This window comes from Pelodiscus sinensis, chromosome 2 (genome assembly GCF_049634645.1).
Source record: "Pelodiscus sinensis isolate JC-2024 chromosome 2, ASM4963464v1, whole genome shotgun sequence".
Lineage (NCBI taxonomy): Eukaryota > Metazoa > Chordata > Testudines > Trionychidae > Pelodiscus > Pelodiscus sinensis.
In genome coordinates this window covers 181,699,352-181,720,000 of record NC_134712.1, presented here as the reverse complement: position 1 = coordinate 181,720,000, position 20,649 = coordinate 181,699,352, and the positions used below count along the sequence as shown (strand labels likewise).

Sequence of the window (20,649 nt, the reverse complement as noted above, 5' to 3'; positions counted from 1 at the left end):
ATAACTGATGTTTGAAAGACAAAAGGCACAGCATTGGACTGGGGAAGTGGTCCTTGCTGAAAGATCCAGCCTGACTGCTGAGAGCACGTGATGAGAGAGGTCTTTGCTTTGCAGTCACTTAGCTTAATAAGTTAGGTATTCATTTGCATTTTGCCGCCTTATTTCTTTGTAACTGGCTAGTTCTTTTAGGCCTCATTGCCTGTAATCACTTATAATCTATCTTTCTGTAGTTTAATAAACTTGTTTTATCTAAACCAGTGTGTGTGTGTGTGTGTGTGTGAATTGAAGTGTTTGGAAACTTTCATCTGAGAGAAACAGTGTTTGCGCAAATCATTTTCTATTCATGAAATGATGAACTTTCTGTGAGCTGCACCAAAGGAAAGAGCTGGGCAATACAAGACATATTTCTGGGGACAATCCAACTCAGGATTTGCTGGTGCCTCTGCAATATAATTCAGGGGTGACTTGCTAGAACACTCAGCTCTTTCCGCTGGGAGTGATTTTGCACACTAATGAACAGGCTCACATAGCAAAGCAATGTAAAAGGCACCCCAGGCTGGAGAATTAAGGCACACGGCTGTTCTACACTCCAGACGGTACCTTAGGAAATGTCCCAGAGGTACAGTGAGAAGGCTAGTTGTTTTCAGTGAAGGTTCCCCTTCAAGTACAGGTATCATGATTTGAAATTAATCTCAAATGTGGTGATTGGAAAACAGTTTAAAAAATGGTTACAGTTTGTCTTCTCTTTGCTTATTCCAGGTAAGGGAAATAGAAACTGCAAAGCAATGTGCAATGCATCCCAAGTTGGAGAATTCAGGGGACACAACTTTTCAACTGTCCTGATTGTATCCTAAGAATATCACTGTGGTCTCTAGCCTAGACTCCCAGGGTATGTCTACACTACCCCGCTAGTTCGAACTAGCGGGGTAATGTAGGCATACCGCACTTGCAAATGAAGCCCGGGATTTGAATTTCCCGGGCTTCATTTGCATAAGCGGGGAGCTGCCATTTTTAAAACCCCGCTGGTTCGAACCCCGTGCAGCGCAGCTACACGGGGCACGAACTAGATAGTTCGAACTAGTGGAAGACATTAAAGAGGATAAATTCTGTGGGCAAATGTTCTGGCACAATTCTGCCTTCACTCTTCCAAGTTCCAACTGTGCTGAAGTCTCATTTGCAAAGAGGAGGTGGTAGAGGAAATTACTTCACCAAACAGTGTTAATTGCTCCTCATTATGTCTTTCTTCAACATATGTTTGATTTTTATTTTAGTTATTCCTTTCTATATTAAGCACAAACAGAAATGTTGACAGTAGAAGGTGGGATTTTTTTTGTTTGTTTTTTGTTTTTACATTAGCAGTAACAACTAGAGCCCTGTGCGGATACAAAATTTGTATATGCATCCAATATGTGCAGATTTGTAGGGCTCTAGTAACATCCTCCACAGGTTCTCCATTACGTGGGGTATCAAGTAGGGATGTAATAGTGTAGTCGATTAACTAAATAGCCGATAAGATAAGCTTATAGGTTAATGCTAAAGATTATATGCATCCCGCCCACCCTTGCCAGTACATTTTTTAGCAGGCTGGCCAGTGGCCAGACTCAGTCCTGGCTCACGCCGGGCCAGGGACCTACCCCTGCTGCAGCTCTGCATTTTAAGTGTGTTGGGAGTCAGATGCACAGGCAACCTGGCTCAGATCCGGCTCGTGCTGGGTCCGGGAGCTTAGCCCTTCCCCCGGACATGGGCTGCTGCCACCTTGCACTGCTGCCTCTGTATTAGAGGCAGCAGTCCATGGCGACAGGCAGCCAGTCCACAAGGGGAAGCTGGTTTTTAAACTGGCTCCCCTCACAGACCAGCTCCCACAGAGGCAGCAGTGTGGAGTGGCCAGCGGCTCCTTAGGAGTGGGGCCAGACTGCACTGGCTGCTGGGCCTGCCCCCAGGGACTATAGAATAGTTGAATAATAGATACAAATTCATGAGGTTAATCGACTATTCAATTAACGGATATTTAACATCCCTAGTATCAAGTTCAAGCAGTTCATTCTTGCTTCCCAGACCCTCTTCCAACCTACTGCTCCAACTTGGACTTCCCACCCATCACCTCTCTTCAGGCATTTACATCTATCTCAGTGTGCTCTGCTCTTCTAGTGAACTCTGCTAATGGATCCCTGAGCCCACATAGACACCCACTGACATGGTGGCATAGCGGTGGGATGATTTTGAGAACCCAGGATTTTTAAAAGGACACAGGTTTTTCTTTGAGTGCAAGCTTTGCAGTTTTTTTCTCTTGCTTTTTTCTTTTGTTTTCTGGGCTGCTTCAGAGGGGCAGACAGAAGGTTAAGCTTAAGCCAGACACAGAACATCCCACTGCTGCCACCATGTCATGGCTCCTTCCCCACTTTGGCATGATAAATGCAGAAGTGGGGGCCAGCAAGTGTACCCCAAAGCCTTATCTACCTGGCTTTGGTATAAAACTTCCCCCAAAATCTTAAAAACCTAGATCTTGGGAATAAAACTTCCGTTGCCACCACCCAAATGTTGATAAAGAAATCAGGGGAAAGATCATTTGGGAAATCTCACCCCTAAAATAAAAATCAGGGCACACAATTAACTACTGCCAGGTTAATAAAAAGAAAAGAAAGAACTTTTATTATTACAACAATATTCCTGTTGCAAGCATAATGACTAGATAGGAAGGTAACAAAATATATTCATGGAGAAACTCCATGGGCCTAGAACTTAGTTACAAAGAAAAGCCAAAACATCTTTTAAACAGTGTCAGATCTCAGATCCCATACCCAACCCTTAAAACAATAAAGCCTAACGAAACTACGGAAACTTTACCCTACTTACAGAAAATGAAGAATGGTGTCTTGGAGAGAGACATGCTTGTCCCTCTCTGTAGCTGCAGAGAACACACCCAGAGAAACAAAAGGGAGAAAGGAAAAAAACCAAATTCCTTTGTCCCGGTTTGAAAGTCCCACCTACATTCCTACTGGTCACTCCACTTGGCTAGGTGTAGTTAATCCCTTAATCCCCAGGCTGCTGGCTAACCCTCTTAATCATGACACTGCCAACAAAGCCTCTGTTGAAAAAGAGTGTCTAGACTACAACCAGTACTGTTGACAAAGCCAGCTGCTTTTTCAACAGAGAGTTTAGACGCTTTCTTTCAAAAAAGCAGTTTGCATGCAATAGCGCCTTTTTTCAACAGAGTACTATCGAAAAAAGGCGTTATTCCTCATAGAATGAGGTTTACCGCAGTCAACAAAACTGCCGTGTTCTGTCGACTTACTGGTGACAGAACGCGGTGGTAGTGCAGATGCAGGTATAGTTTTGTCGACAAAAGTCCATTTTTGTCAACAAAACCCTGTAGTCTAGACATACCCAGGAACTCCTTTCATTCTTCTATTTTCCCCCACAAACTCTCTATGTGCTCCCCTCTGATCCTCCCCCCCATCTTTTCTTAAGGCATCCTTGCAGTTCTGTGGCCTGGTCTAAATTACACAGGAAGGTCAAAGGAAGATGCACAACTTCAGCTACATAAATTACGTAGCTGGAGTCAACATATCTTACGTCGCATTTCTGTACCGTCCACATAGCGGGAGGCCAATGGGAGCAAACTCTCCCATCAGCTTCCTTTACACCTCCATGAGGAAAAACTTAAAAAACAACAGATAGTCTAGTAGCATTTTAAAGACTAACAAAACATGTAGATGGTATCATGAGCTTTCATGGGCACGAACCACTTCTTCAGATGACCGGGAGCAGGAGTAATGGCACTGAGGGGGGTGCCTTCTGAGTTTGATCTAGCAGGTCTATACTACGCCTGTTAAATCAAACCCCAGAAGATCAACTGCAGCATCACTCTTCTGTGTAGTGTAGATGTGTCCTGTGTGTCCACCATTCCAGGGACATAATGAATATATTATAGTTCTGACATTGGAAACATTTGTACGTGTGCTTAATGCATTTAAGTGTTTGCAGGATTGGGGTCTAAGATGATGGGTGTGCTAGAAATACCTACAATAGATATCTATCCTTCAGGGAAACAAATTGGGACAGTCGTTTCTAAAGCTAGAGGTGAGATGTATGACAGATTAAAGCAATTTAGAGATGTTCTAACTCTTCGTTGTAATTTGTGCCTACTTTGTTTTACATTGAGACAGACAGACATTAGGCTCTGTGGTATTTATAGTAGTTTTAAGGCTCAAATGTTGCTTCTTTCATAGTGGTTTATTTCCCGCCTTCATGTGCACATGTAACTTTCATTGCTGTTTAATAAGAGTTATGATTATACATGGAAAGGAAAAGTATATTGTAATCTTCCATTTTAATAAGTAAGAAAATGTTGAAAGTAAGGATTCTGTCTGAAATTTATAGTTTGGCACAAAAGTATATCAGAACTCTTAATAATGTATTCCAATGTAATGAATTATTAACACAGCAAATTATAATTCTAGAGTAAATCACATCTCTGGATATGTGCATATGTGTTTTGAATATGTAAACATTTTAAATTTTAAAAAACACCACTTCTGTTGACTATACCTGAACACGACAAATGATGGACTATTTCTTAGTCCAAAAACTTAAGTCTGCCTTCCTATTAATTATTAATGGGTTTTGGTCATGAAAATAGACTGTAAATATATAACAAAGATTGCCTCCTACATAACAAGATAGTACACTCTGGTCAGGAGTCCAAATTTCAAAAGCTTTAAAAAGGGTATTTATGTTTAAACCTCAAGTTAAATCTTATTAAGAGTACACTATCTAGAGCCCTGCAAATCCATTTTATATCTGCAGGTATCTGCATCCGTGGATGGATCATTTTTGCAGACACTGATACTAATTTTGTATCCACTCAGGGCTCTAACAATAGCATGGACCAGACAAACTAGAAAGATGTTTTGATGTGGCATTCTATATACTTTATGAAAGTATGCTTATGCAATGAATATTCCATAGCTTAAATACACTTTATGCAAGCAGGCTCATGTCAGATATCATTGGAAAGGTTCTGATTTACTGAATATGATTATCCCATTTGTATGCCTGTATCATTTTTGTATTTGAAGTTAGGAATACCCGTGTATCTGTATTTGATAATTTGCTGCTTTGAGTCACTCACACTGCTAACATTTTAGGGGATACAATGGAAAAACCAGGTGGAGTAATGGTCCAGTCGATAGTACAGTGGACTGTGAAATGGCTTGACCTTCCTGTGGCTGTTACTGACTCATGGATGCTGTAGAATCAGGTGACCTGGTCACCTGATACTAACCTGTACCTTGGACAATTGAACCGTTTCCCCACAGGGAATGGGGGAATCAAATAAAGATTTTCTACCTTATGAAGATTCTTTATCAGGAGAGGAAAGCAATGAGGGTCTTCAGCTGGCTTCATCTCTGCCTCCCCATCCCAAAAAGATACAATCCTTTTGTTTCCAGGTGTTTTCAAACAACAGCAGAAGGCGGGGGGGGGGGGGGAGGGAGGTTGGGAGTGGAGTGGAAAATTGCTGGACCCAAGCTAAGAGTTACCTGGCCTGTGAAAGACTCGATCTGAAACAATAACTATTATGGGAAATTATTATTTGTAACTAGTTTTTAATGAATGTGGTGTAAACAGGATCTGATGGAATGTGTCCCTGGTGGGAGAGACCCTGGGTATGTCTATGTAAATGCAGTTTGCCCCTGCTTTGCTTAGATTTGTTAAATATTCAGCAGATGGAGTGGTATTTTGCTCATTGTTATGAATGTAATTTATGACCCAACACCAGTTATGTTTGTATTAATGTAGAAGTAGCTGAACTATGGTTAGCAATGTTTGTAATTTTGTGGGACTTCAGAAAGGCAGGACTGTACTAAATCTGTTCCAAAGGAAAGGGCTCTCAATTAGCAGAAAGAACCTTGCCAAGTTGGGGTGCAACTTCAAAGCTTATGAGAGGAGAGGGAAGTTTATTCTGGTCAGGAAGCAATATGTCCTCCCTTGCCTGGCTTGGACTGGTTTGACCTGTTTCCCTTGCACACTGTTCAAAGAACAGAGCTAAATAAGCATCGTTAGGTGCCTCTTTCTCATATTAATCATGTAGGAGTTGTGCTTTTTCTACCCTGCTTGCTAAAAATTGAAATCTCTGGCAGCTGAAATCACTTGAGACTGATGGGCAGAAATCACAGCCAAGAAGTGGATGGTGGCGGATGGTGACTGAGAGCCAGCAAGGTGGTGGCAAAGAGATGGGACAAGCTGCCAGCAGGGCAGCGGCAGAGAGGTGAGACGAATGGCTAGCAGTGCATGAGCAGGCAGATGGTGAGTGACCAGCAGAGTGAGTAAGATGCCTTGTTACCTCCCCCACTCAGGAAGAGAAGTTAACTCTGTAGATGCACCTCTGAACTCTGGGTCTGCTCGAACCAAGGGGTGTAGAGAAGGAGGCATGTGAAGGGGAAATTTAGATTGCTGGACTTAAGACCAGTGTCGAATTTGCAAATCACTTAAAGCCTAGTCTAAAATAAAAAGGGGCATTAGCTTGAGGACTCTTCTGATGATGTCAGTGCTGACCCTGGCACCAGATAAAAATGTCAGCATCCCCCGGTGGGGGAGCATGGGTAAATGTCCCTTCATCGGCTCCTGTTAAGAAGGCAAAGGCATTGGTGAGGGGACATTCACCCATGCTCCTTAAAGGGAAGAAGTAGCTAGGAGGGAAGCCAAGACACACAGTCCCTTCCATTAGGGAGTCGGGGTCCAGCTCAGGCGGAGTGGCCCAGTCCTGACGTGTTTGTGCCGGGGAGCAATAACAGCCTCCAGCACCCAGCACCCAGCAATAACAGCCTCCAGCACCGAAGGCCTTGCAGACAGCTCCTTGGTTGGGGGCAAGCCCTCATTAAGCTCCTTTTTGGGCATCTCCCCAGTGGCCCTGCTCCCTTCCTAAAGGTCCATCCCACCAGCGCTTCCCTGCATGAAGCCTTCAAGCCACAGACTCAGGGAGGCAGACATTGTGGACACTCCCTCAGTCCCCTGACTCAGGACACCAAAGACAAGTTCTGAGGTGATGTTCACTGGTACCATGGTGCAGACTTCTTGAGGCACATGACCCCCAGAATGGGCACAGAGGCAAGCCCTCTGCATCTCCGAGACCTCAGCATCACTCCCAGGACCGTTTCAGAGAGCAACATAATTGGTCACCTACTGGCCAGCACTAGTACGCTTCACAATGGGTCTTGTGGTCCTTGACGTTCATCAGACCATCGGTTTCACTTGAATTCTCAGTCCCGCTCAAGTCCTGACCGACAGTGAGCAGATGATGAGAGGTGTGGATTGCCAGGTTCCTGTCGCCGATCTACCTTTCCCCATTATGCGCTGGGGGCCCTGTGAAAGAAACCCTTCCCACTCAGCGAGATCCTTGTGGGTCCACAGTGCTTACTGCTGTGTGGGAGGTGGAAATGGGGCCTCATACTCTGGTCACTGGGTACTGTGTGCGCCACCTTCAAAGCTGCCATGGAGCATGAATCCCTGTCACCAAACCAGGCACCAACTCTCACAGTGCTACTCCCCACTGCGCCTTGCTGCATGACCCCAGGGATAGTGGCTGGTGATTTATTTAAGGCTGGATAAAACTTAATTGGTGCTAACATGACTTCAGGCTGATATTTCCTATGTGTTACCTAAAAGTGTTTAGGAACTAATTTGATATTCACTGCAATCTTGAACTGACAATTATTTGGTATCCAGATGCAAGGCAAAGTCTGCAAGTGATACACATGTACTCTACTTGAACATTCATGTTTCGTTAGAGCTGCTGCAGTCTCCCACTATTTTGAATGTAGTGGTAGAGTCCATCACTTAATTCCATCTACACAGTTTATATTGAAAATTTTGTATTATGAAGAACTGGTTTGAGATTGTTTGCTGCTCACACATGTAGCCATAACTGTGGGATGCAACCTTCCTTTTCAGAAATGCAGCTAATTATAGAGCTCCTGAAAAATAATAAAAGAACTCAAGTGAAAAGCATGGTAATTACAAAGTAATTCACATGCTTATTGCTGTGTTATCTCTTGATAAGTGTAATTGTTGTGTGTCACCCCTGTATATAATCTGTATAGGCTCGTGTGATGAATATGTATGTATTCCTGTAAGGGTTCTCCACTCCACTCTTTTCTGCCAACATAAATGGCTGCTTACACAGCATCATATCTCCAGTTGTTCCTTGGTCAAGGCTTGTGGCAATATCCCTTCCTTATTAATGTTAATATCATTAATAAATGTTAATGTCATTAATAATGTTAATGTGAATTTCATTAATAATGTTCCTTAGTAAAGTTAATGTCACTGGGGATTGCCACCTTCCATGATTTCCACATCCTTGGCACAAAGGAGATTCGATTTCCTCCCTTGGGAGGATTATACAGCATTAAAGGTGCTCTCTCTGTGAAGATTAGCACATTTTCTGAAGGAATCATCTCTCTGAAGAGGTGATCGTCTCACCTTCTAGACTGCAGCGTCCCTGACTTGATTCATTCCCATCTGCTCAAAAATGGCTGCTTTAGAAAATTATCTTCTCTCCTGCTGCTATACTCAGTGTTCCCACTTCTGTGTTTCTTTTCCATCTCACTCAGCATCGCTTGCATTCTACCTTCCTTAGGAGGAAATCATTCCTTTGTAACGTTCACCTCCCAGCACCAGCAAGAACTAATCGGCTCTCTGGCATCTAAACCAGGCAAGAAATGTGTCAAAAATGGAAATTAAAATGCTGCAGACAGCCTTGATCAAACACTTTGTCGAACTATTGCTAATGGTAAATGTTGCACAGGGCATATACATCTAAGAGTTTCCTTTTTACAGTAAGTTGTCACTGTAGTGCTATTTTTATCCCTAGAAATGTTGTTATGGAAATCTTAGTGTGATTTTCAAAGCACCCTGCTATTAACTAGGTACTACAAATAAAAAGGTAATTAGAAAGAGATATTACTTGGTGTAGACTTGAAAGACTGTGTTGTTTTTGTTTTTGAAGGTTTACAAAGCTGGGCTGTTTGAGGAAATTGATTCCCAAAATAAAGGACTTTGGTAAGTGAGGGCTAGGGAGGGATGGAAGAAGGCCTCCTCATTCGTGGGGAGAGTGTGAAGTGGTTAGACAAGAGTATAAAGAAGGACTCCTAAGTGCTGTCCTCAACTCCTGACTTTCAGCAGTTGTCTAATTACTTTGTGCTTCAGCTGACCCATATCCAAAATGGGGACAATAATATATTTTTGTTTTCTCTTCTCAGGTAGCACAAGGCTCTCCCATGTCCTTTACTGCTACAACTGTTAGTATGTGAATTTTCTTCTGTGCAGCTGCTGCCATCTGGAACAGCCTTATTTCAGGGATTCATTAAAACTAACTAGGCCTGGGGCCCAACAAAAATATGCCTCATCTCAAATTTTCTATTGTATCCCCAAATTAATATTTCCTTCACTCAGAACCTACTAACTTCTTTGTATCCTATCCTCAAGTCCTTTTTCCCTCCCCTTTTGCTTCCCTACTGTCTTCTCCAGTCACCTGTCACTATGAAGAATCACCGTATTCCTCACAGGATCAGCAGTGTTCAGTGATTCTTTTTTCTTTTCTTTTCTTTTTATAAGCCGGCTTTTGGGGCTTCCTGTGGTAGGTGGTACTGACGTTGTGTTCCTATTTCTCCCTTTCTGAAAGCTTCCTCACCAATTGCTGAAGCCACAGACAGCAACCTCGGCCATCCCTCTGCACAGCTGAAATCTTAAAAGTGTAAAAGGAAGGAGTAAGAGACAAAGGACTGGATGAGTCTGGGGGAAGTGCTGAGGGACGGGAGTGGCATTGCTGAAGTGTGGGGGACAAAGGTGAAAATGGAGTCTGGCATGTGCGCTTTGGGTGCAGGGCTGAAAGGCTAGTAGTGCATCGGGCAGAAGAGCTGATGGATTCTCTGTGAAGAATGGGTGGGAGAAAGGTTGCTCGGTGCTTTGTGTCTATTATTGGTTAGGGGGTGGATGAGAGACACCTAGAAAAGTGGAGGCTCGAGAGAAGACAACATGGAGAAGTGAAACTCCTACTCAGCAGCAGGATGAAAGAGTCTAAGAGGCTAAGACCTGGAAAATGAGGCAGGAGGATGGGACTCTAGTGGAGGGAGCTCTAAAGGGGCAGGGAAGAGAATTAGGCAGCAAGCAGTGGAAAAAGGGAAGAAGAGAGGAAGGGATGGGAAGAGAGGATAGGAGAACAGAAGAGTTAATGGGGGGGAGGGGGTATGAGAGGAGAGGCAACAGTAGAAAGAAGTACAAAAACCAAGGCAGATAATGTTATTCCTTAGAGCAGTGGTTCCCAAACTTTTTGGTATCACGCCCTCCCCTTTTTGATTTTTGAAAATCACTCATGCCCCACCCCAAATAGCAGCAAAACTTGTTGAGCGAAAGGAAAAAAGGAACTGAACAGGGCAGCAAAACTTGATGGGGGAGGGAGCTGAGTCACCTCGTACCCCCCCTTGAATTTCTTCACGCCCCTCCCCCACAGTTTGGGAACTCATACCTTAGAGTGTTATAAAGGTTAGGTGCCAAAACACCACAGCCCTTTCCCCACCCCCCCCTGTACACAATGTGTTTGATTTTGTATAACAGGCAGCATTAGGGAATCTGAGTCTATCTGAGGGTGGAATGAGGTTCTGGTTATTAATAGGAGGTGACCATGGGAGTGTCCAGACAAAACTTTTGAAGAATGTTTTTTCTCCCTGACTGCTATTTATGCAGCTCTCCCATCAGATATATGTAATGGCACACAGAGGGGGCCCTTTGGGTCTGGTCAATATTTGGCAGACCATAACATGCTGAGCTTGCAATCTGTGCTAATAGAAAAATCTAGATAAATACCAGTCGAGTTTGTTTTTGGCATGAGGGGTACAGGTCCTGTGCTGTATGACCTGCACTGGAAGGAAGAAGGTACAAGGAGCTTTCCTTGTGCTCCTGCCCAGGGATGGACCAGCCAAATACAGTTGGGAGGCAGACGTATTGTGCAAAGACTTTTACAAAGCCTCTGTATAAAGCTTGACTGGAGACTGTCCCCCACTTGGTGCTTCTCTGTTGCTTTGTTGTTAACTGCCAGCCTGTCTGTGGGCCTAGTTCTGTGGATCCACCCTTTTACTTTGTCTTTATATTGTGCTCATCACAATATAATGGTATCTGGGTCCCCTAATCTGTGCTTGCCGCTTTGTATCCTGCCTCTTTTAAAAGCTCATTTGAAAACATGCCTCTTTCTCCCAGTCTTTCTGTGTGGTTTTCTCTCTCTCTATATAAAAAACATTTTCCTGCGGGACGACAAAGTGATGTCAGCACGTCACTCTGCATCCTGCAGGAAAAATGTTTGTCCTGCCGCCTCTCCCCCCTCAGCCGTGTGGCCTCTCTCCGGCAGCCCTTCACTGTGGAGGTAGGGCTCCACTAGAACATCCTTCCGCAGGCAGAATCTCTTGAGCACTGCCACCACCCCCTCCCCATGCCTGCTTTGGGTCAAGTGCCAGCAAGCGCTTACCCCGGCCCTTCACGTCTGTGCACATGGCCGAGGCGAGCAAGTGATCCATCTGCACCACCTGCACCCTGAAGTCAGCCCAAGTCATGCCACAGAGCAGGGAGGGCGCCAGGCCCACCAGCTCCAGCAACGACACCCTGCTCAGCACCATGGTGGTGGGGCTTGCTCTGTGGCCTGCCGAACGCCAAAACATTGAGTGGCTACCGTGGCCTGTCCCAGCCCTTCTGGGACAGATATTGGGCCTGTCCAGCACCTCTGTGCTGAGGGCTTGGTGCAGGAACTCGAACCTGGCTCCCCCTCTCCCAGCCAGGGACAGGGGGTGGGACCCCTCCAAATGAGGGTAATGGGGCCCCTCATCATAGGCACTGTAGAAAATGGGGCAGCAGCACACAGGAAGCGGAGGACACAGGGACCTGGGAGGGGAGGGAGCAAGGCCACTCAAGACAAGGGATTCAGAGAACAGGGCCCCTCACTGTTGAAGGAGATCCCGGGTCCCCTCTGCTGTTGTGCTGTATTTTCTCTCTCTTTCTCTCTCTATATAGAGAGAACATTTTTCCCAAAGGACGATAGAGTGATGTTATCATGTTATTCTGCATCCTGCAGGAAAAGCTTTTGTCCTGCTGCCCCTCTGCCCTCAGCCGTGCTGTCTCCCCACCCCCACTTTCTTTCCCAATGCTTGGTGTGGGGGCGGGCTGCCATGGCCTTGGCCTGGCCCTCCCAGGCAACTGGGGGGGAGCAGGGAGACCGGGGCTGGACCAGCTTTGGCCCTCCCTGGTGGACAGGATGAGAGCCAGGACTGCCCTACCCCCAGAGAGAGAGATGGGTTGGTGAGCGTAGCGAGCAGGGGGCACAGCCCCCTGGTATATTTTAACATCAAACTTTGATGTTTAACCCTGTAAATCATTTAGGGATACTGAAGGTAGGAACAAGGCTGCAAAACAAAGTACACTCCATGCTGGCATAATGAATTCCTGTTTGTAAGTCCTGTGAAATCCTCACGTGGAAGAAACTATGGGGGAAGGGAGATCAGCACCATGGCCACAACACTTAGAGCAAGCAAAGTGCTGGGTGCAGTTAGAGTAGGAGGCAGTTAGGTAGTCTGATTGATTGGGTTTGGAAATTTGGTGGGGTATCTCTTATACCGGAAGGGAATCTAATGAGCTAATTAGTTCACCAGCAGGATGGTTAGAAGAAAACAAGCAATACAAAAGGCTGGGCCAGGAAGCAGGAGGGGGCCCCTTCTGTCTGAGACTATATTGTGTTGCACCTGGAGCATAAAGTGAGATCTAATACTAATGACACTTGGTGAAGGTTTGAGAGTATGGACAGAGTTGGAGCACTTACTGGCCATGGTTCCAAGGACAGGAGGGGAAACCACTTACAAGAATCACTTATTATTACCTCATGTTATGATCTCATTCTTAACCTAAGAGACTGGTGAATTCCGGTCTGATAGTGAGGCCACTGAGTAAAGAGTGCAATCCGTTTCTCAAATAATGATATGCCTTTAAATTTCAAGCACTTCATTGAGTAGGACTTTGCTTTCCCAGACCAACTTTATAGCATTTCTGCTTGTCTGTGTAAAGAGGTCAGTTTGGAACACGGCGGCCAATCACTTCTGGATGTCAGGGGATGTTCTAGGTATCAATGGGCAGAACTCTACTGATATTGTTGAAAATTGGAAAAGCCTGATTCAGAGAAGACTCTGGCCAGGTCTACTCTAGACCTGTCAGCACAGCTTAAGGTATACAACTCTAGCTATGTAGAATATATAGCTGGAATCGGCTTACCTTAAGCCAAACTTGGCGGCATCCCCACAGTGTGAGGCCAATGGAAGCAAACGTTCACATTGGCTTCCCTTACTCTTCACAAAAGCAGGAGTACCAGATGCAGGTGGGGGTGCCCTCTGAGTTTGATTTAGCTAATCTTAACTAAACTCACTTAATCAAACTCCGGAAGATTGATCACGGCAGTGGTAATTTTTCTTTTAGTGCAGACAAGGCCTCAGAGTTCTAGATGGCTCGGTGCACCCAGCTGCTGCCTACGCATATCACAGGAAGCAATTTAACTTGTGCACGTCAGGTTACAGTTAAACTTAGATCAGGAGGCTTAGCAGGAAGGCTTTTAGGGGAAATGGGAATCTGGGTGGGAGGGAAAGAGTAGACTGGAAAGGGGAAGAAAGCAACAGGGACTAGAGGGATGGGGCAGTGTTGATGGAAGAAGGGGGAAAATACAGGATGGGGGTAGGTTAACAAGAAACTGGAAGATAAAGGACAAAGCGCAGGGACTCAGGATCATCCAGAGCCACTTATGACCCTCAGCTCTGGTCCTCAACCCCAGCACTGGTCTTCATTACCTCCCTTGCCACCAAACTGCAACAGGGAGAAGAATTTCCCTGTGCCCTTGGTGCTGCTGGTGCATTACAGACCACACAGCTTCAGATGTAGCTCTCTCCTTGTGTAAACAGCTCAGCCTACAGAAGAAGCAAAGTGTGACCCTCTATGTTTAAACATGTTTAGAAGTAATCTTCAAAGATTAAAAGTGAAATCATTGTAGCTTTAACTCAAGTTGCTACTGTGAGAGAAACTCACAAGTTTAGAAGGGGATCCTTGTATGAACTGCAATCCTGCAAATACGAAAGTCCATGCCTAACTTTATCCACCTGACTAGTCTAATGCATGTCAGAGTGATTGGGATGAATGAATTTTTACAAAGTCCATAAGGATTTGCAAAATTGAGGCCTCTGAATGTTTAAGGTTGTTAATGTGAATTAATGTTTGCAGGTGTAAATAGCTTCTTCCTGGTACATTGGAAGAATGGTTCTGACCCTGAATCCAAGTAATATGTTCCAATAAAAAAGTATAGGGTCTATTTTTAGGATTGCTGAGCACTCACAGCTTTCATTGAAGTCAGCTAGATTTGCGAGTGCTTGCTTGTTGCTTCTTGAAAATCAGGCTTGCCTGTAGTTTGCTATCTGGAATTTGTTGTTTGTAGTTAAATGTGTATGGTGCCTCCTATTTTCCTGTATTAAGTGTCAAAAGTAGCTTGGATCCAATGACCCATGAGTAGTGAGGGGAGGGGAAAGGGAGTTTTCTGTACTGAAACTTTACTGAATTCTCAGATGGGGGAGGAAAGAAGGACTGTTAGAGGTCTCAGCTGTTCACAGGGCAACACTGCTTAGTTCTAAGAGACATTGCTGGGGGCACATTCATGCCTTTGGGTTTGATCTTCTATTGAAATTGCTGGGAGATTTGCTGTTGAACTAACAAGCAGAAAGATTGGGTACTTAACAGGTAGCCATAGGATTCTGGATACACTTACAATGCACAATGTTTTTGATATTGTTTCCTCCCTGCTCATATAATTACAGTGAGGGGAATGACCTGATTTCCCTATTGCTACTAGCTAGGGCTGTTCATAGATTCAACAGAAAGAGTGCATTGTGCCATTTCGGGGAGGGACAGAAAGACCATACTTCACAGTGATCCCTGTGAAAGAACTAGGACTCCTGGCTTAATGAGTTCCAAAGGGAAGTTCCATGCAGTCCTGTATGCCTAGGGAGGGGACTTGAGAGTTTTTATTGTGGTTACTGTGACAGATAGATCTAGGTGCGCTCGAAACTAAAGGCTCTGTGAGGGGACTCTTGAGAATGAAGAAGGAAAGTCCCTGTGAAGACTAACAGGAACCAGGGGAAATCCAAAAATCTCTTAATTCAACCGTGTGACTCCCCATAGATTAAAAATACCAAGTTTCAGAATAATAAGCTAGTTAGCTAATGAATTTGCTCAAATTATTGTCAAGAGCTTCATATTCAAGTAACAGGATTTGCCCAGGTATATGTTTTTCTGGAGAGATTGCAAGCAACTCTTCTTGTATTTAGTAAGTTGGAAGGCTAGATCAGAGTTTGTTTCTGAACACATAAGAAGTTATGCTATTTCTCTCTGAATATAGTGTAGCTGGCAATGTGTCTACAGGCTATTACACTGAGCTATTATCTAATTAGAAATTGCAGGGGAAAAGTAAAAATACATTTTATATAGATAGAAAAATGTTCCCCTCAAAGAGTGATATTGATGGTGATAGATGTCATTTCTGGGTAAGATTAAAAGATGCATAAAAATGCAAGACAAAGCTAAAGTCAGCTCAGTAAACAATGTGGCTAATAATGCTAATTGTTTTATTTTTAAAATTAAGGATATTAAACTTTTTGAGCATTAGTGCTAGAAAATAGCATATCTCTTTAAATCAGCCCGTTTTCATTCTAGTTCTGTAAAGTCCAGGTGGTGTACGTTTCTAATCACCCTTAAATGTTACTTGTTAAAGAGAAGTGAAACAAAAGCCCTTGGTGGTGAGGATATTGTTTTCTCATCTTACTTTTTTTTACTCTAATTAAAATGCAATGGAGATGGGGAAATCCTGGTATGAGCTGTCCCTAGAATAAATGCTCATTTCCACCAATGATTGTGTATATGGTTTTTTTGGGTGGGGAGGAGTCCACTTATATGTATGTTCATATGGGGGTGACATTTCCTACATTGTTTTATAAACAAAAGTAATCTAGAAGACTCAAAACTTCATGAAGTGTAGCATGCACAGTATAATTAGTATGAACATTCATAAACAATGAGTAGTGTAGGAATTTGACTACTTTTTATAAAATGTATTTAATGTCATCTATCAGCATGCAAGGAACTTCATCTTCTTTTATAACTAAATTAGAACAACTCCCCCATATAGCGGAATACTTTCTTTATTCTTGGATCTCTATTAAGCCATGAGGACTGTACTCCAATAATATCTAATAGCATTATTCTTCATTCCTGTGATTATGGGCAAGATTCTGCTTTGTGTTTAAGATACACTTCTATGTATCATATAATATGCCTTCTTTGCTTCCAAAAGGGCTTTGACTGTTGGTTAATAGAGCAAGAACTCCACAGCAGTTTAAAACAAAAGGATCATGTTGGTTTTACAAAGACATTTCATGGGCCAAAGTCCTATTTGGTGTAACTGCAAGAGTCAATTGAGACACCCCTTAAATGACTTTGGCTCCATAAGTTTATGTAGTGGATTTTGTCCCCATGTATTTGTGTATTTAAGAACTTTTGGGGCTAAATCCTCCTTTCTCATATGTCTGGTTTTTTTTGTTTTTTTTTTTCAAGAAACGGTGCTATGTGTATGTCTTTCCAGTGTTTGGTTCAATGGTTATTTTAAAACTGAATTGTATACTCTTTGACTATTATTAAACATTTGATACATATTATTGGAAAATACTTTGGGCTCATATGAATAATCAGCAGGAGCCATAGTGTTTGTCAAAACAAGGATATTATTTTCATGCAAATTTCCCTTCAGAAAGAGATATATATAATTTTATAAGCGGAATGGTCTCTAAATCAGTTTTTCAAGAGTTTTCCATCAACTGCAAATGAGTGTTTAGTAATATTCATTAATCTGTCCAGAAAATTCCCATATTATATTAGTATCTACATACATTCAAGGGCTGTGATGCAAGTTTGAGGTTTGTATGCTAATTTTATTTCTTAAGTAGTTTGATTGAATTGAGGTCTCTGCAGAAGCATGAACAAATATATCATTGCAAGCACAGAGTGTTTTAATGTGTAATTTACTTCCTGGAAAGTCTTACAAACTTCACTATCACTTTATATACAACACTACAACAATCACTCACTTTGAACGTAAAACAACAAAAATTAAGCACAAGTCATTACTGCATGACTGAGCTGTTTTAGGCAGGCGTGGGTCAATCAGTGTGCACTGACCAATGTGGAGAAAAAAACCAAAAAGAATATGATTGTTTTAGCATCAGTGAGGAGTCTGTGGCACTTTAAAGACTCACAGATTTGAGCATAAGTGTTTGTGGGCAAAACCCCAAAATGGGTTTTTGCTCACGAAAGCTCATGCTCAATAAATCTGTTAGTTTTTAAGGTGCCACAGGATTCCTCATTGTTTTTGTGGCTATGGACTAACATGGCTACCCCTCTGTTGATTGGTGCTGTGACTCCATGCACAAGAGGCAATGCCACTAACTCAAAATTGGCCCTGGCCATACTCCCCTCCCATATATCATGATGGAGGGGTGACCAAGACAAACCTGAGTAGTCACTGTGACCTGGCACACCCCACTCCCTTCTTCTGCCATAACCACTGAACCATAAGAAGCCTTGTCATCTCCCTTCTTGAAAGTCTGACCTATGGCTCTTCCCTCCAGCTCACTTGAGAATCTTGGGAGGCAGGAGAAGGATGGCACACAGAAGTTTTGAATAGGGTGTGATTGTCTTGTATGTCACCTGCTCTGTCTAGTTTAAGGAATGTGTTTGTGTATTGAAGTGACTTCCATATTCCACAGGGCTCCAAAATTCTTTAATCTGGGCCTGTTTATTAAGCAGATCACTGTGCAAGCTTCTTCCTGAAGGCTGACTTTATTTAAAAAATGCAGCTCGCATTTCATCAATGTCTATTCAAAAGACCTATCAAATCAGATACATGAGCATTCTTTGTTTGAAAAAACCCTCTCAGATCTCCTCCCACAAAATATAAAAGTCTATGTCTGGGAGACCCAATAATGTGGTTTGGAAACTTCCTGTGAAAGTTTTCCTCTTTTATAACTAAGCCTGAACAGCTCCCCTATACAGCTGAATAGCTTCTTTATTCCAGGATCTCTAGTAAGTAATGGGGATTGTACTCCAATAATTATGATAGTAGAGCAACATAACTAGGCTGTAGTGTGATTTAGTTACTCCCAAAATAACTCAGATGACCATTGGTTCCTCCATATGTACATTGTTCTGTAACTGTCTATGAGTAAGGCATTGATACATTAAAACTGTAGTCCTTAGCTCGTGTGGCTGGCTGGTATGGAAGGGCTGCAGTTCCCTTCTGGTTCCCAGGATTTTTGACCATTACCGAGGATGCACAGGAGGACTCAGAATGATGCTCATTGCTTGCTTTCTCTGCTCTTGGTTGTCAGGGGCCTAAGTAAAGTCATGGGCCATAACACAGATGGGAGGTTGTTTTGCCCCTAGATGTCACTGGTGAAAGGCACACATGTGGTTATCCTAAACTTCTTAGATGAATTTTACAATCCGCAGTGTTGCTCCTGTCAAGGAACAGCCTGCCATGATGTGTAACCATTGATTCTCCAGCCTGCTCACTCCGGAGTCCAATTAGTAAGAAAAAACACCCCTTCCCACTGCCCTAATTACCCAATGCTCAGTTCTCACAATATTTCATTCTAAGGATCAATGTTTTTGTAACACTGATTTAACAGAAAGCAAACACTTTATGTTGTCTAATGTCTCAGTCAGTCATCTTTAGGTGTGCATATAGGATTGTGGGTGATGCATCTAGCAAAAAATCAGCATACTTTACTCTTTTCTTTAGGTTCTGACCATTAGCGTATTGTGAAGGAACACTCTGACATGGTGAAGATAATACCCTGCTGCAATCACCTGGAATTTACCTTTTGTGCCACACGGAGCAGGAAGGCTGTCTATATATGGAACATGAACATTACAAAGTTATTTCTGGGGCCGTGTTGCCTTTTATACATGTGATAGCAATTATTTCTGGTGTGGATAAAAAATACTATTCAGAAATGATATCCTGATTCTTCTGTTGATATGCATGTGCACTACACCCCTCTTCTGTCAAGTCCCTTCCTAAAATCCTACTTCTGTTTAACCATTTCAGGGATAATCTGGCAGACAGAAATGTTTGGCAAGCACAATCTTCAGTGTTTTGAAATTATCTGATCAATAGATGTATTACAGCTGCATGTAGTGTCTAACTGATAGCTGTCTGAATTGTTTTGTCTGTCCGTTTTTATTGGAACGTCTCATCTGTTAAATAGCTGAGCATACAAATGGTTTTCTTTAAATGATAATTTTACAAAATAAGTGTGATCCAAAATAAATAAAATCTAAATATTTATGTACTCAGGCAGGATGGTGATGCCATCACATAAGGTACTTATATCAATAGCAAGCATAATTTAGTAACAAAGGGACAACTTATCTTTCGCATTGTCGTTTTTTCTTTTTATTCTGTATAGGATTCTGTACCCTGGGCATCATTCTGTCATCTGGTAGCTTTCATAGGGACAGCAGGAGCAGAGACCTCACTCAGATGGCCTAGCATGTTTTCCAGGAGAGGAGAATGAAACCTAAGCAGTGACATTCCCCCATACCTAACCTATAGAAGCCTGCCCTACAGGGGGTAGCAAAACTGAAGAAGATCCATGTTAGTTTCTTTCAGTTTCCACACAACCCCATGGGGAAAATAGTAGTGGGAATTTTGGGTCTGTCAGCATTAACTCTGTTTCTGCTCTGGGCTTTGAGACAGTAGGCCAGGATGGCTTCACAGGGAGCCAGGTTGCCATGGGAATGAGAGGGCTGGATGACTGTCATGAAAGATATCTGACACAGATGTTGTGAAATCTGTGGGGTTTTTCTCTGTAGATTTCCTTAATTTGCCTCAGTAGGCATTGTGAGAGCTCAGCATTTCTTAGGATCAGGCCATAACTGTTTTTCTTTAATGAAATAATAAAATAAAAATGACAAAGCTTTACACCATACAAGTCTGTCTTGCCATCTTCAAATAGTCCAACTATGATTTGTTGCTGTGTTTGCTTTTATGCAGCGCCTCGCCTCCTGTTCTCATTGTTTTAGGCTGTTGGTGTCACTTCAAAGGTGTATGATATTTTAAAATGTTTACCTGCCCACTCTTTTTTCTTTGCTGCTTTATGATGTATAAAGAAGGCTTGACCATTATTTGTAATGTCTACTTTTTCACCTTTTAAATCTCAGGAAAATTATTTTGTATTTTTTCTTGTTTTGGTGGAAGAACAGAGAATGGGAACTTGCCCAGCCTTCAGTTATAGGAGTGGTGAATCTCTCACAAAGAAAGTGACTTTCACAAGATCCATCCATTTTTTAAGACTCTGCAGGCTGTAAAATCAAAAGGAAATTAAAGAATTAGTTACCTTAAATTTGGTTAAGGAACTATGTACTTGTGTGTGTGTAAAGAAAGACCCTGATTAACAAGCAGAAGGAAGGCCTTGAAAATAATAAGGGGTTGTGTTCACATACAACACTGCAGTGACACAGCTGCAC

At 42.9% G+C, this 20,649-nt stretch overlaps 1 long non-coding RNA gene across 1 annotated transcript; it reads left to right on the top strand.

The window, feature by feature from the left end:
* Positions 1-5,556: 5,556 nt before the first annotated feature.
* LOC142827286 (uncharacterized) lies at positions 5,557-19,666 on the top strand. The gene is made up of 3 exons (XR_012901923.1): positions 5,557-6,268; positions 9,008-9,060; positions 18,920-19,666. It is a non-coding gene; the product is annotated as an uncharacterized LOC142827286 (long non-coding RNA).
* Positions 19,667-20,649: the final 983 nt, after the last annotated feature.